Genomic DNA, 15,489 nt, shown 5'->3' with positions numbered 1-15,489 from the left:
ACCTAGAGAAAATATTCTTCTTTGAGAATCCAACAACACTCTTGCCATCATAGTTTGCTAATGTCACAACTTTCACCCATCTGGAGACATAATCAACTGCCACAAGAATGTATTTCTGATCATAGGAGCTCACAAACTGTCCCATAAAATCGATGCTACATACATCGAACAACCTCACCTCCAAGATTGGAGTCTTAGGCAACTTAGGCTGCCTTGATATTTCTCTATGTCTTTGGCACCTATCATAACCTTTCACTAAATCATATGTATCTTTGTGAATAGTAGGCTAGTAGTAACCACACATAAGTACTTTTTGAGCAGTGCGAGCCCCACCATCGTGCCCTCCAACTAGGGATGAGTGACAAGCCTATACGATACTTAACATTTCAGCTTCATGGACACATCATCTAATTAAATTATCAGCATACAAGTTGAACAAACATGGATCATCCTAGAAGTACTTTTTTATATTATGCAAATACTTCTTTCTTTGTTGGAAGCTCAAGTTTTTCGATATAACATCACTAACAAGGTAGTTATAAAAGTCAGCAAACTAAGGAATAAGGTCAGGAGTTGTGGCTAATACTTGTTCATCAAGATATGATTCATCAATTTCTAGCTCATCAACATCTCTTTTCTCAGCCTCAAGCATGGATAGGTGATCAACTACTTGATTTTCATAACCCTTTCTTTCTTTGAGCTCTAAGTCAAATACCTCAGTGCAACATGACCAGTGTGCACTATCACCTTTGTACCCAAAATATACGCCATGAACTTCTCAAAAAGCATAGACAACAACCAACAACTCTTGATCTATGTATGTGTAGTTCTTTTGTTCCCCATTAAGTGACTTACTAGCATAATAAATGAGGAGGAAGATCTTGTTGAACTTTTGTCCCAGCACTACACCCAATTCTATACCAATAGCATCACACATTACCTCAAAAGGTTTAGAACAATCTGGAGCAATGCTGGCTGGAGCCAAAATCAACTTCTCTTTTAGACACTCAAAAGCTTTCAAGAAAGCCTTATCAAAAGTAAACTTCATCTCTTTTTCCAACAATTTGCACAAAGGGTGTGAATTCTTGGAAAAGTCCTTGATAAATCACTGGTATAATCCTACATGACCCAAAAAACTTTGGATTCCTTTCACTAAGATGAGAGGGGGAAATTTCTAAATAACATCAATATTTTCCATATCCACCTCCAAGACCTTCTCAGAAATCTTGTAGCGAAGCACAATGCCCTTCTTCACCATGAAGTGAAACTTCTCCCAATTCAATACCAGATTGACCTTTTCACGTCCTTGACCTTATAATATTCATCAAACATTTGTCAAAATAATCACCAACTATAGACAAGTCATCATAAATAGCTTAAGTGTATCTTCCAGCATGTCAGAAAATATAGACATCATACACCTTTGGAATATGGTTGGTGCATTACACAACCCAAAAAACATGCATTTGAATGTAAGAGTGCCAGAATAAAGCAGTACGAGCCTCTACCTACCAACCTATCTAGCATCCAATTAAAAAAGGCATTGGAAAATGGTATTTTAAGGTCCATCTATTCAACTTTCTATAGTCCAACTGCTATTTGTGATGGGATACACATTACATGCATCCTACCATTTGATGATATCCTTTTTCATTACCTATTGCATATGTGGTTTTAGCCTCCTTTGGTGCTCTGTACTCACGCTACAATCTTTCTTCAACTAGATATTGTGTGTGTAGATTCCAGGTGGTATGCCAATTATGTCAGAAATGGTCCAACCAATTGCTCTCGTGAACCTTTCAACACTACCACCAGTGCTTGTACATACTCCTCAACTAAATCTATAACCACAATAATAGGCAAAGTATTTCCCTAACCTCAAAACACATACCTGAAATAACCGAGCAACTCTTTCAACTCTAACACAAGTGGCTCCTTAATTTAGCTGGAGGAGTTGGTCTGTTCTTTAAGTCTAGGTCCAACTTCTTTGGGGCATAAGGATATGCTCCCTTGCCCTACAAATTATTTAAAGTTTCCATATAGTATTTAATGAACTCATCATCAAAGTTCATTATCACGATAACTAAGGCCTTAACTGTTAACCTTTCCTCCAAAGATACCTCAGTGACCTCTTCTTCATCTACATAAAGCAATGATACAACACTAATATTTTGTGGTTGCTTCATTGATTGACACACATTGAATTTCAACTCCTCATTGTTCAGCCTAAACTTGAGCTAACCACTTTCCATGTCTACCGATGCTCTACCTATGGACAAGAATGGCCTCCCCAAAATTATAGAAACTCCAAATTCCAACACACAATCTAAAATAACAAAGTCTAATAGGAAAAATGAAACTTTCAACCCTTACCAGTACTTCATACATAATACCTAATGGCCGCTTGAAAAATTGATCAACCATCAATAACCTCACAGTAATTGGCTTAGGGGCTATAAAGACCAACGGTTTGTAAATGGCAAATGACATAAGGTTGATGTTAGCCCCTAAATCGCACAACACTTCTGAAAAATTGAATGCACCAATTATACACGTGATAGTGAACACTCTAGGATCTTCATGTTCTGGACCAAGGATCTTGTAACAATAGTGCTACAATGATGCAGATTATCCACTAGCTCAAATATTATTGTCATCTCTTTGTAACCAGATCTTTTGTGAACTTGGAATAACCTTGCATCTGATACAAAACTTCCACCAAAGGGTTATTCACTGAATGTTATCAAAGCATAGAAATGAATTTCAAGAACTTACCATTCTCAGCTTTCTCCTTCAACCTTTGTGGAAATGGAGGTGGTGGTCTAGGAATTGGTGTTAGAGGTTGTGAAACCTCTATTTCTAAGGTGACTTTTATACTCTTCGACTCATTCAAATCAACAAGGACCTTTTGATCAACCTTTAACTCAACACTAGTTTTAGATTTGAACTCACCATCATTTTTATGCTCAATACTTGCAGGCACTAGATCTAGGAGTCTCTTGAAATTTATTGTAGTAGTAGTCATACACTGTCCATCCCCCATTGGGTTCTGATAGTATCACTAGGAAATGTACCATTCTTTCTCTAATTTAGTGTTGCACACCATTTCTCTATTTGGTGCTCCAACTACTTTATAGATTTGGAGTGTGAATCCACTCGTTGACTCATGTTTGATAGATCACCTTTTAGATATTCAACTCCAAAGTCTATAGATTCCACCCTTTGCAGTACATTGGCTAATATATCTCTCATTGTGGAGCTATATTTCAACACCCCAGAAATTAAAAGTCTAGCAAAGGATCCAAGTGGAAGGTCACTGGCCCATGACTGAGCCATGGCACCCTTCATGGAGCGCCAGACAACCCGTGAAGGGCTCCACGACTCGCGGTGGTGCTTGTGGCTGCCTTCCAGTGTTTTTCCAAGAGGGGCTCCCCTCCCACGAGCCCTTAGACAACTCGTGGTGAGCCACACGACCCGTAGTGGTGGTCGTGAAAGGGAGGCAGTAGCCACTCTAAGGCTGACCCTCCACATGAGCCACTAGACGGCTCTTGAGGGCCATGACGGCTCGTGGAGTGGGTCGTGAGGTGAGGGGAATTTTGGGGCAAGTTTTCCAGGCCACTAGTCAAGGACCACGGCTGCCACCACAGCCCATAAAGTCCTTGACGGCTCATGTGGGCCTCCATCCGGAGGTTCGCGTCAGCTATAAGTTAAGGGCAGTTGGGTCTTTTCCTAATTATTTTATCTTGATACTATGTCATTTTGCCCTTACCTAGAACCCCTATATAAGTGATTGTAACCCCAAAACTTACCCACTCAAGTCATTTTCTTAAATTTACCAAAGAATATCAAGTTCTTCCTCTCCAAAATATTTCTCTCTCTAGAAACTTAAAGAAGTAGGGTTCAACCTAGGGTTTCAAGGCAAGTCTCCAATTCCACCGTTGAAGGCAAACTTTTGGCATTAAGGTATGATAGTTTTCATCCATGGATTCCTTCCATTCATGTAGTTCCTAAATTCTCCTTTTTTCAAAGTTAAAATTACCCCTATTGAGTTAGGGGTTTCTTCAATGTTGTAGGTTCCTTTAATTATTGATCTTATTGATTGATTTATGATCTATGATGCATGAATTGAGTTAATCTCATGATTTTATGATGATTCCCCATGAACCCATGTAGTCCATATGTTTTCCAAATTATGATGAATGATGTGGATCTTGGATTATGAAAGAAGTTTATATGAAATTAAGCATGAATTGATAGAATTACATGAAATTATGATGAATTTCTATGAACCCATGTCTAACCTATGTTTTCTAGATGTTGAATTGAAAGTGGGTTTTGAATCTTGAAAGGGTAAATTATTGAATTATGCATGTTCTTATGAAATTTATGTAAATGTTTTAAGGATGCTTTGAGAGTGAAGTATCAATGATGATGATGTTGTTGTTGTGTTGTTGTGTTGTTGAAACGATTTTCTCATATACACATGAAAGTATGATTGTGAAAGGTTCTCTCACATAGTAAGGATTCTAAGGTTGAAAGGTCTTCTCACCTAAATGAATTAAAGATAAGAAGCTATCCTAATGAAACCTCGCTTGGATTGGTTATTGAATGATACATTTCCATGGATGACTTATGACTTAGCTTGGATTGGTAAGATGATGTGTCCTTCCATGGATAATAAGAACATGTAAGAATATGACTATTCCGTGGGACTTATGCTTAGCATCGAGAGGATATTGAGATGAAAGCTCTCCCATGAGTAGAGGTCGGGTTTCTAGAAGCAATCTCCTTATCCCTTACCTATGTGCCCCCATAGGATGATTGTTTAGATAGACATGAGCTAGTGGATTCACAAATAGCTAGAAGTTCATAGTCCTTACCTTGGCAAGTAAGACAACCCTTTTCAGTGTGGGAGACACCGGGGATCATGTTATAGCTCACATGGTCTCTATGTTGGTTAAGGATACTTCCACAATAATAATGAACTAAGGTTACTTCAAGAAGTATCTCATATGTGTTCAAAGGTTTTTAATGATGATTAGCTTGCATTGACCATGTTTTATGACTTCTGACTTTTCGAACCTTTTTACATCATGTTTTAGCTTGGTCATGAAATGTCCTATTTTTTCATGATTAAATGTTTATATGCATGGCTATCATGCTTGGTACATATTTTGTACTAACGCATACTCTTGCCTACATTTCCCCAACTGTAGGGTCCGACAGTCAGGGTTCTCAGTTTCAAGGCTAGAGGTTGATTTGAGAGATTCCGAGTTTGGTGAGTCCTCATGCTTCGAGGATGGATTTTTATTGTCTTCAGTTTTCTTTCTTACTTTAAGTTTTGGACATGATTTATGGGCTAGGCCCAATTTCATTCTTATGTACTAGATGACTAATGAGACAAAGTGTTTAGACTTCCGTTTTTCTTTTATAAAACTTTTTGGACTTGAAATGTTGTTCCTTATCTCTTTTATTCTATTTCTTATGTTATGAATGCTAAGTGGCTTGTATAGGTCTCTCGGGTCCTATACGCCATGTTACATCTAGGGTGTACCCCTGGGTCGTGACATCAATTCATCAAAAAAAAAAATTATGTAATGCTTGGACACCCTTTGTGAAATTTCTAGCTCCGTCACTTAATTGGGACAGTATAATAATAAAACATAAAATCAAGAAAATAAACAAAATGATTAAAATGATTTGAGGGATATTTTTTTTTCTTTACATAGAATAATCCTATGATATTAAATCATATGTATTACTAATACCACCAAATGAAATTAGTAATACATCATATAATACCATATGGGGTGTATAACCAATCCATGAATTAGTTATACATAAGCCCAAAATTCTTACCAAACACAGTACTAAATAATATCGTACATAATACATGAACTATTTATCTTAATACTCCCTACCAAACGACCCCTTAGTGTTTGAGATACTCTGCTTGTCTTTTATCTTTTCACCTTATTTATTTAGTTAAATTGATAAAAACTAGTGGGTTGGCTTACCTATCAGTTGAAAACACAAGTGTCATCACGACATGGAAATTTGTGTCGTGCCACTAAATAAGGAAAAAAATTAATAAATGGGGTACCTTGGGTCGTGGCATACATATCTCTATTTGTAGAAGGCATATAAACTCCACTACAATCATTTTTTAAGTTTTCCTTGTTGTTCTTATTTCCTTAATCACAATTTCCAGCTCTATCATAATAGACATCCTTCTGATAATTTCAACCTTGATTTCCTGGATCACAGGTCCAAAAAACCACCTGATTATTCGGATACTTCGCCTCCTAATCATAATCAAAAGCAATCTCTTCATGTCTACCTATAGCTCCTACTGCATTAACTTTTTCAGCACCACTAGCTAAAAGATGCTTGGTCAACACGTCCATATGTATTTTCATGTGAGCCATGTCCTAATCTCACTCCTCTTTTTGTCGACGTTGCTTAGCAAATGAACCAACTACATAGGTCTTTCTTGAAACTTAGAATCTCGAGTTTTCAGGCCATGTTGTTCTTTGATACTCTTTCTAGCATAATTTCTACATACGTGAATGTTTGATCCATGAACGAACCCCAAACACTGCATCTATAATGGGTTTGGTTGCGAGTTCAAAGATCTGTATAAAGTCTCCACCACATGGTCCTCATTCAGCTTATAATTCGGACACTACTTCAGGTTCTTGTTGAACCTTAGTCATGTCTCATGTAATGCTTCGGTAGGTAATTGTCTGAAGTTGTTAATCTCATATTTCAGATGCAACTTCTTTGATGATGGAAGAACATCTCAAGGAAAGCCTCTTCCAACTGTCTCTAAATGGTGATTGAGTCATATGGCAACTCATTCAGCCACATTATTTCCTCTCTGAATAGAGACAACGGGAACATTCCGAAATGAATAACTGTTTGACTGGCTCCAAAGATCTTAGAAGACTCACATGTACTAATGAAGTTCAACAGATGAAGATATAGATCATCCCCATCTACTCCTCTAAACAATCCCTTTGAAGTTCAACAGATGGATCATGGTACATGTAATGGTAAACTTTACTCCCGATGCTAAAGGTGGGATAACAATAGCTCGGTGGATCAAACTCCATCCATATCAGCTTCATCTTCATCCAGATCAAAATCAATGGGGTCAACCTATCTTTGTTGCCCTCTACCTCTCGGAAATAAATGTCGATTCACTGGAGCCCCTATCAACTTCCTTATCACCAGGCTCATTCCTAACATTATGGTTGTTACCATTTCCCTGGCCTACAACTCATCAATCTATCTCAGTCACAGTGCTTCACGCTCTTGGTTATCCATTTTATTTCGAATGGATTTCTCAGGATTTTGGTTGTAACAAATTAACGGTTCACCCTTACTATGAGTACTTGACATGCACTAACATGTACCTTTCATGAAGAAAAATAACAAACAAAAAAGTATAATTAAGTAATAAGACTGAGAGTGAAATAATACACACTTGACTTAATTGACTACTGTTTTTTCAACAATGGCACCAAAATTTGATACGTTCAAAATACACCTCCAATAAAGAAGTATAATGCAATCATTGTAAAATATAGAATTCAACAAGGTTGGGTCAAATCACTCGTAAAATAAGGCGAGAACTAAACCATATGTAATTATTTACTACTAGTTATTTAGTTCCAAAGGAAAGGGAAAGTTTGGGGCAGTTTGAATGCTTCGCAGTATTAATTAAGAACTGGTAACTTCCAACAATGTTAATTTAAACAGAGAATTATAGAGAGAGAAATCAGGATTGTGTTGGCCAAGATTGTATTGACTTAATCTAGGTTATTATCAAATTCCACCTTCTAAAGCTAGTATACAAGTTTTGTTTTTACTGATATGCTAAAAATGACAACTAAAAGTAAAAATCTATTTTTAAAATAGTGCACCAGTAAAAGTAAACAAAGGAGTATTTTTATTTTATTTTTAAAAAAAATAGTGATATTTCAGTAATATTCTTGTTCTAATGAAATAAAAATAGTAGGATATTATCAAAATTTGGAAGAATATTCAGAAAAAATAACTTTTTAACTTCTTTTTAACACAATAAAAGAACTGTAGTTGTGTAAGTGTCTCTAATACAGACTGAAATTTGATTAATTTCTTGTCGTAATATATATATTTCTTCATACTACTCTTTTCTTTATTCACACGTAATTCCTTTTTTTTTTTTTTTTTTAAAAACAATAGGGGAAGTCAACTTAAATATTTATATGGTCAAAACAGTAAAGGGAAATTGGCAGGTTTTGAATAGAGAGCAACTCAGCTAGACGTGTTGTTTATGTCAGTAAATTATTACGTAATAGATAAAAACCAACTCTGGGTTTGAAAATTATAATGTCAATTTAGGGCATCTCTAATCCAAACACTAAATTTTATTAAATTTGGTGTTAGCAATATTTTTAGTGTAGTTAAATTCATTTCACTGTATCAAATTTTACATCAAAAAGGAAGATTTTTTTCTCTATTCATTATTATATTATTATTTATTATTTCATTTATATTTTCTTATTTCATAAAACAAATTGTTTCTAAAATATTCACCATATATAATTCATATTATTTCCTTTTATAATCATTTAATATAAAATTATTTTGTACTATACTTTTTTAAATAATATAAATTGCAAGCAAATATTATACATTATACATAATAATGGATAATACAAATAAAAATGAAATCATTAATGAAATACAATTAAATAAAGTATTGATGTATACTTTATTATACCCCATACAATTTATATTTTAATAGTATTGATGGATCCGGAAAAAACCTGTCAGATTATTAAGTTATTGTTGTAATTTTTTAAAATTATTATGTTTTCTTGTACTTTTTAAAATTACTATGTATTTTATATTTCAATTTTGATGTATGTCAATTACTACTTTGTTGAATGTTTATTATTTTCGGTTATTTTAAGTACATTGTATTATTTGTTTAAAAATCTATATGTTTGCATTTTAAATTTTTGTGAGGGTTAATTGTAGTTATATCCAATAATAATTTATAGTAGAATTAACATAAATTTAATTTTTAAAAAAAGTCATATATAGAAAAATTAATTTATAAAAAAGCTAAATTTTATATCTAAAATTAATATTATAAAAATATTACATAAAAAATAATTAAATATACAAGAGATTTAATTAAAACATACAATTTATATAATGTTTAATTAAAAGTTTATGTAATGAAATAATATTAATATATTCAAAAAGTGAATTGGTGTAACACTATTCACACGCCAAATTTGGTGTAAAAATTGGTGTGGGTTGGAGCTCAAAACACCAAATTTAGGATTTGATGTAAAATTTGATGTTGGGTTGGAGATGGTCTTAGGCAAAATTTTGTTCAAGCTGATTTTCGAGTCAAATTTAAACACTTGATGTTTTTTTATAAAAAATAAAATAAAAAAGGTAATACAATATATAAAGAATGAAAAGGATTAGAAAAGAATGTAAATATTGGATTTTTAAAAAAAAAATCTATGGTTTAAAATAATTGTTAAATATTCGCGTTATTATAAATCATTTCATTAAAGATAAAAAAAATATTTCAAAGTTTAATTATTACTAACTATAGAAAAGTGAAATTCTTTTGAGACGGACTAAAATGAAACGGGTGCCACCTACCATGAACCGAGGGAGTACTTCATTAAGTAAATATTTACCACAGTAGGTGGTATAGATTTACTCTCACACAATATTATCCATTAATATAAGTTCAAATTTAAGGTGTCATATACTAATATTTTCTTTTAAGAATTTCTCCTTACTTCTATTTTTATATTGAATTATTCAAATTTCAAGATAGATGTTTAAATATTTTTTTTATATTTATCTTTTTATTTATTGAACTTTTATATTTTCTAGGAGATAAATTACACTACCTACAAAATTATATTTATGATTTCACAAAGAAAAATAGTGAATATTATAGTCTAAATTATGTCTTTGAATATTTTTCTTAATATGTGTTCATTGTCGCACATAGGGTTGTTGATGGTTATGATTAAAACCTCAAACCGAACCGCAATCCGAACCAAACCAATTAAAAAAAATTGATATTTGGTTTGATTTGGTTTTAAATTTTGAAAATCAATACTATTTGGTTTGATTTTGGTTTTACTAAAAAACGCAAAACCAAATCGGACTGAGAAATTAGATATATAAATTGTACAATATTTTATATATTATTCATAAATAATATATAAATATTTTATTAAATTTTAACTAACTTTTAGTCTTTAACTTTACCATTTTCTCAAGTTCAATACTTAAATTTTAGCCCAACTATTACAACTCTAAGTCCAAGTCCATCAAAATCCATCACTTTAGTCTTTACCTACCCTACCTCACATAAGATAATCACACTTTCTCTTCACTGAATCACTTTGTTCGTGTAATAATAACTATAGTATTGCTTAATTGAATCTACAGTAGCTTTCATGTGGATTGTTCATGTACTAGGTGTCTGTGTCTATCGAGATATCTATGTCCTCAAAAAAACAATTACTTTCAAATCGAAAAAACCAAATTGACAATAACTAAACCGACGATTATTTTTTTCGTTTGATTTGGTTTGGTTTTAGAAATTTAAAAACCAACTAAATTGGTTTGATTTTGATTTTAATCAATAACCGATAAGTGAACCACGAACACCTCTAATCTCACAAATTCAATTACTATGGATTAGAGAGAGTATTATAAATGTCTAATAATTCCCCCACTACTCCAATCACGGGTGGATATGATTCAAAGAAGCTAATTACTTGTTTGCCATATTAGAGCACCATATTGGAAAATAGAGAAATGAAAAGTTGGAAAACAGTAGAATAATCAAAACTTTATTTTTGCTAATCTTCTTAGAGAACTGTGAAGGGAATTGGCCAATGGAATATATTGTACTCTGTAGAAAAAAGTATCTGTGAGAATTTAGAAAAACGAAGGGAATGAAAAAGACTAATTGGTTTTTACTTGAAATTGTATTAGCCTCGTCAACATCTGAGTTTGACTTAACCTAATGTCTTGGGAATTACCCTCAAACTGGTCACTTGTGAAATTTTTTATCTGATCGAGACACAAGTATGATGTGGCAGACAAGAGTTGTATGAGGCTCATTTATATTTTGCCAAGTGGATCCCTTTCAGAAAAAGGGGACACTCCCCCTTTCTCTCTCTTCCTTTTAACGTTTTTACCCTTTCTTACTTCTTTTACTTCTTTTTTTTTTCCTTTGGTTTCTTTTCTAAAACACTTTTTCCAAATTTTATACTTTCATACTTAAATAACTTTATTTATGAAAAATATGAAATTCAAAAAATTTTGCTTGGCTCATTTTATCTATTACATTTTTATATTGTTTTTCCATCTCATATTAATTATTTATATTATTAAAAATAGTTATATAAAATTATTTTTTAATTTACAAAGATATGATTAATTAAAAAAATTCTATTTTATTATAACAATTAATTATTTTTGAAAGTATAAATAAAATTTATAAAGTTACCAAAAAAAATTAAGGTATATATTTTATTTGTGTTTTCTTAAGAAATTTGTAAAAGAAAAAGTAGATCATTAATATGAAAAATAAAGAAGGTATAAATTTAATATGTTCTTTTATTTTTCTCTCAACAATTTCATAATCCAAAAACACTTCAATCCACAAATACTCTTCAATAAGTAACTAAAACGGAAAGAACATCAATGATCTTGAAAAACAATTACATAAGTTTTGATATGTCCTTACTTGCCAATGTAAGGACCTTAAATTCTAGCTTAGGTGGATCCACTAGCTATGTCACTTAAGACAACCTACGGGGGCACGTAGTTAGGGACAAGGAGATTTCTATTAGAGACCCGGCCTCTACTAACGGGAGAGCATCCATCTCAATATCCTCTCGGTGCTAAGTAAGACTCCCAACGGAATTAGTCATAAGCATATCATCATCCATGGAAAAATACAATTAAGTTACTAATCCAAGCTAAAACATCATAGAATAGCTCCTTAAATCTTGAATCATGCATGAGTGAGAACTTTTCACCAAACCATGATCTCTTAATGTGAAAAAAACATTTCACAATTCATACATAGGTGAGAAAATCCTTTCACAAGTAATCGATGCTTATCTTAAAGCACTAGATTATAAACAATCATTTTTTCATAAATCATGCATAAGTTCATGAAAACATCATTCATTGATTCATAGTTTTTCAAATTCATGCAAATTAGGGTTCATAGTCAAAATCATGATCAATACTAAATCATCAAAATAAGATCATAATCAATCAATTGAATACATACAAATAGAACCCATGAGGAATTGAGTGAAAATCTAAACATCTTAATTGAAATTGACTTTAAGAGATTTAGAAACCTTTGGACTCAAGAGGTGAATGGAACCCATTGATGAAGCCCTACATACCTTGAGGATCAAAGCCTAAAATCAATGGAGGAAAAAAGACTTAACTTGAAACTCTAGCTTCTTCTTCCTTGCTCCTTGAGAGAAAAGCTTGAGAGGATTTTGGAAATTTTGAGAGATTGATTTTGGAATGAGTAGATTTAGGGTTAAAGTCAGTCATAAAGGCTTATTTATAGGCAAAACGATGTAGTATAGAAATTAGGTGCATACGAAAAGACCAAAACACCCTTTAAAATAATTATCGATCAACCCTACAGTTGAGACCGACGGACCATACTGGTCAACTGTAGGTTGAGTGACTGGGACTAAATTTTGGGGCAATTCCTACGACTCGTTTCTACGGACAGTCAAACTTCCTACGGTCCGTAGACCTCAACTTTCAACTCAAAATTTCACTAAGTTTGGGACCTTCCTATGGTCCATAGTCCATTCGACGAACCGTCTTGGTCAATCATAAAATGAGTTACTGGGGCTTGATTTCCAAAAAACTTGACCTACTTCTTACGGATGCACTCTACGGTCTGTAGAAGCTTCTACGACTCGTATAATGACTCCATAGAACCCAACCAATCACTACAAGAAAATGTTCAAATTGCGGGGGTTAAAATTACATATTCCGACGGTCAGTAACCTCCGCAACGACAGTTGCAAAAACCCCTGCTGTTAGGTTTGTCACAATTAAGTCACAGGGGTCTTTCATCAACCCCTGTTACCAGTAGCAGGGGGTTATTAGCGGGGATTTTGAACCCCGCAAATTGACATCAATAAACCCGCACTTCATATTCTGAGAATCAGAACTCCAACAATTTGTGAGTCTGGGAGTCAAAACCCCCCCACAATTTATGAATTTCACATTAAAATTAACAAGAGTTTTCAACCCCTGCAATTCATGAACATGTAAATTTTTACAGCATTCTGCTAATTATATTCAATTTTAAATATTAATGACTAATTAATGTACATCACAGTCCAAACCTAAAAGGACATATTAGTATTAAGAAATAAAACATATTTCAAACACAAAAATATATCATTACTATTAGTTTTACAAGCTATATTGAAATGTGTGATTCACCCCAACCATTACGATTAGAAGGAACGAGAAATCACTACGAAAACTGTTGGTTAATCTTGCTTTTATTGATGAAAAGTCTTCACTAGCATCCAAACTCAAGAAAGGACATGCAACAGTTCATGGAACATCACCTGGCTGCAAAAGAAAATAAACAATAAATGGGTATTGAAGGAGATAACTTTAGCCTTAGATAGAGGGTGGTGTCATTGTTGTTGTGAGTCGCGGAGAAAGACATAAACCTCTTTGGGTTTCTGCTCAAAACCAAAAGCTTCAATTGGATTGAAGAAGAAAGAATGGCTTCAGCCTATTTAAGCATGGGAGAAGCTCACATACATATTACTGACTTCCTAAATCGTTTCTCTGATGTTGTTTCATCTCAAGACGCCAAGTCTCTATGCCTTATTTTTTCTATCTCTTCAAATTCATCTTTTCTCGTTTCTCTATCCGATGCCCTCATCACTTTCTAGAATTCTAGCAGAGTAATGAGAAAGGCTGATAGATACTCTCAGTATGCGAATATACTACTCCCTCCATTTCGTGCCTTACAAAGTTATCGACTCAAAAACTTGGTTGAATCTTACCAGGCTTTTGAAAAAGCTGCCAATGCATTTACTCAAGAGTTCCACAACTGGGAATCAGATTGGGCTTTGGAAGCCCTTTATTTCATTGCCTATGAAACTAGAATTCTAACGGAAAGGGCAGATAGAGAGTTGCTTCTAATGGAAAAACTCCTGAAAAGTTGAAAGGGGTTGGCTCATTTCTCATGAAAGTGTTTGGAGTCCTTGTTGGAAAAGGATAAAAACGTGTTGGAGCTTTGTATGTGACCTGCCAGCTTTTCAAAATTTAGTTTATGCTCGGAACAGTTCACTTGTGTAAAAGTGTTACAAGAAGCATTGAAGTTTCCCGCATTTTCGATTTCGAGGAGTTTCCTCTTAGGGATAAGGTAACTTACATGTATTATACTGGACGGTTGGAGGTGTACAATGAAAATTTCTCCGCTGCTGATCATAAGCTATCATATGCTCTAAGCCATTGCAATCCTCGGAAAGAAAGAAATATAAGGATGATACTAAAATATCTGATAACTATGAAGCTCTCAATCGGAATCTTACCTAAAACTTCGCTTTTGGAGAAGTACAATTTGACTGAGTACAACAACATTGTGCTTGCTCTTAGAAGGGGGGATCTACAACTTCTTCAATGTGCTCTGCAGGAACATGAAGTCCAGTTTTTAAGGTCTGGCATTTATCTTGTCCTGGAGAAGCTAGAGCTCCAAGTTTACCAGAGGTTACTAAAGAAGATCTATATTATCCAGAAGCAGAAAGATCAGAACAAAGCTCACCAAATCAAGTTAGACTTAATTGTTAGAGCTAACCAATTTGGGTAATGACGTTGTAGCTGGCTCCCCATGGTTAGGCATCACATATTCAAGTAAAGTGCGAGATCAATAGTTATTTACGCGCTTCCTCCACAGGGGCATTTGTCTACAGATAACAAACACAATTTTTCAAGTGATCAAACATACTAAACGAGAATACGACTTTGAAAAACCATTGGCAACCTAAATCTTTTACCTTCTTTGAAATTGCAAGTGCTATGAGTTCTAATATACCAGTTCCAGCCTGTGATCACGGAGAGATCGACATGAAACACAATGTAATGACTTTAAGATTGTTTCATATGTTTTAATGAAAACAATCCATCCATATCTGCTATCGACACGAGTAGAGGAAAAAAAGATTATATGATTTCAGATGCATAATATCTCCTCCAAATGTAAATCGCGTCATGAATGTTAGACGTAGCAACAATGAAAATGGGAATTCAAGAAATAAGAAGAAGATGGATGCTACAAATGGGAATTCAAGAAATAAGAAGAGGATGGATGAGTAGCAACAATGAAAATGGAAATAACAGAAATAATTTACTCTCAATTCCAAATATAGTGTG

At 33.7% G+C, this 15,489-nt stretch overlaps 1 pseudogene; it reads left to right on the top strand.

Annotated features, from left to right (window-relative positions):
* The first annotated feature begins 13,747 nt into the window (after window positions 1-13,747).
* On the top strand, window positions 13,748-15,137 carry LOC102589105 (PCI domain-containing protein 2-like; annotated as a pseudogene).
* Window positions 15,138-15,489: the final 352 nt, after the last annotated feature.

Source organism: Solanum tuberosum, unplaced genomic scaffold (genome assembly GCF_000226075.1).
Source record: "Solanum tuberosum cultivar DM 1-3 516 R44 unplaced genomic scaffold, SolTub_3.0 scf00466, whole genome shotgun sequence".
Classification (NCBI taxonomy): domain Eukaryota; kingdom Viridiplantae; phylum Streptophyta; class Magnoliopsida; order Solanales; family Solanaceae; genus Solanum; species Solanum tuberosum.
Note: the sequence above shows the minus strand (reverse complement) of the source record. Positions and strands in the feature narration are given on the sequence as shown.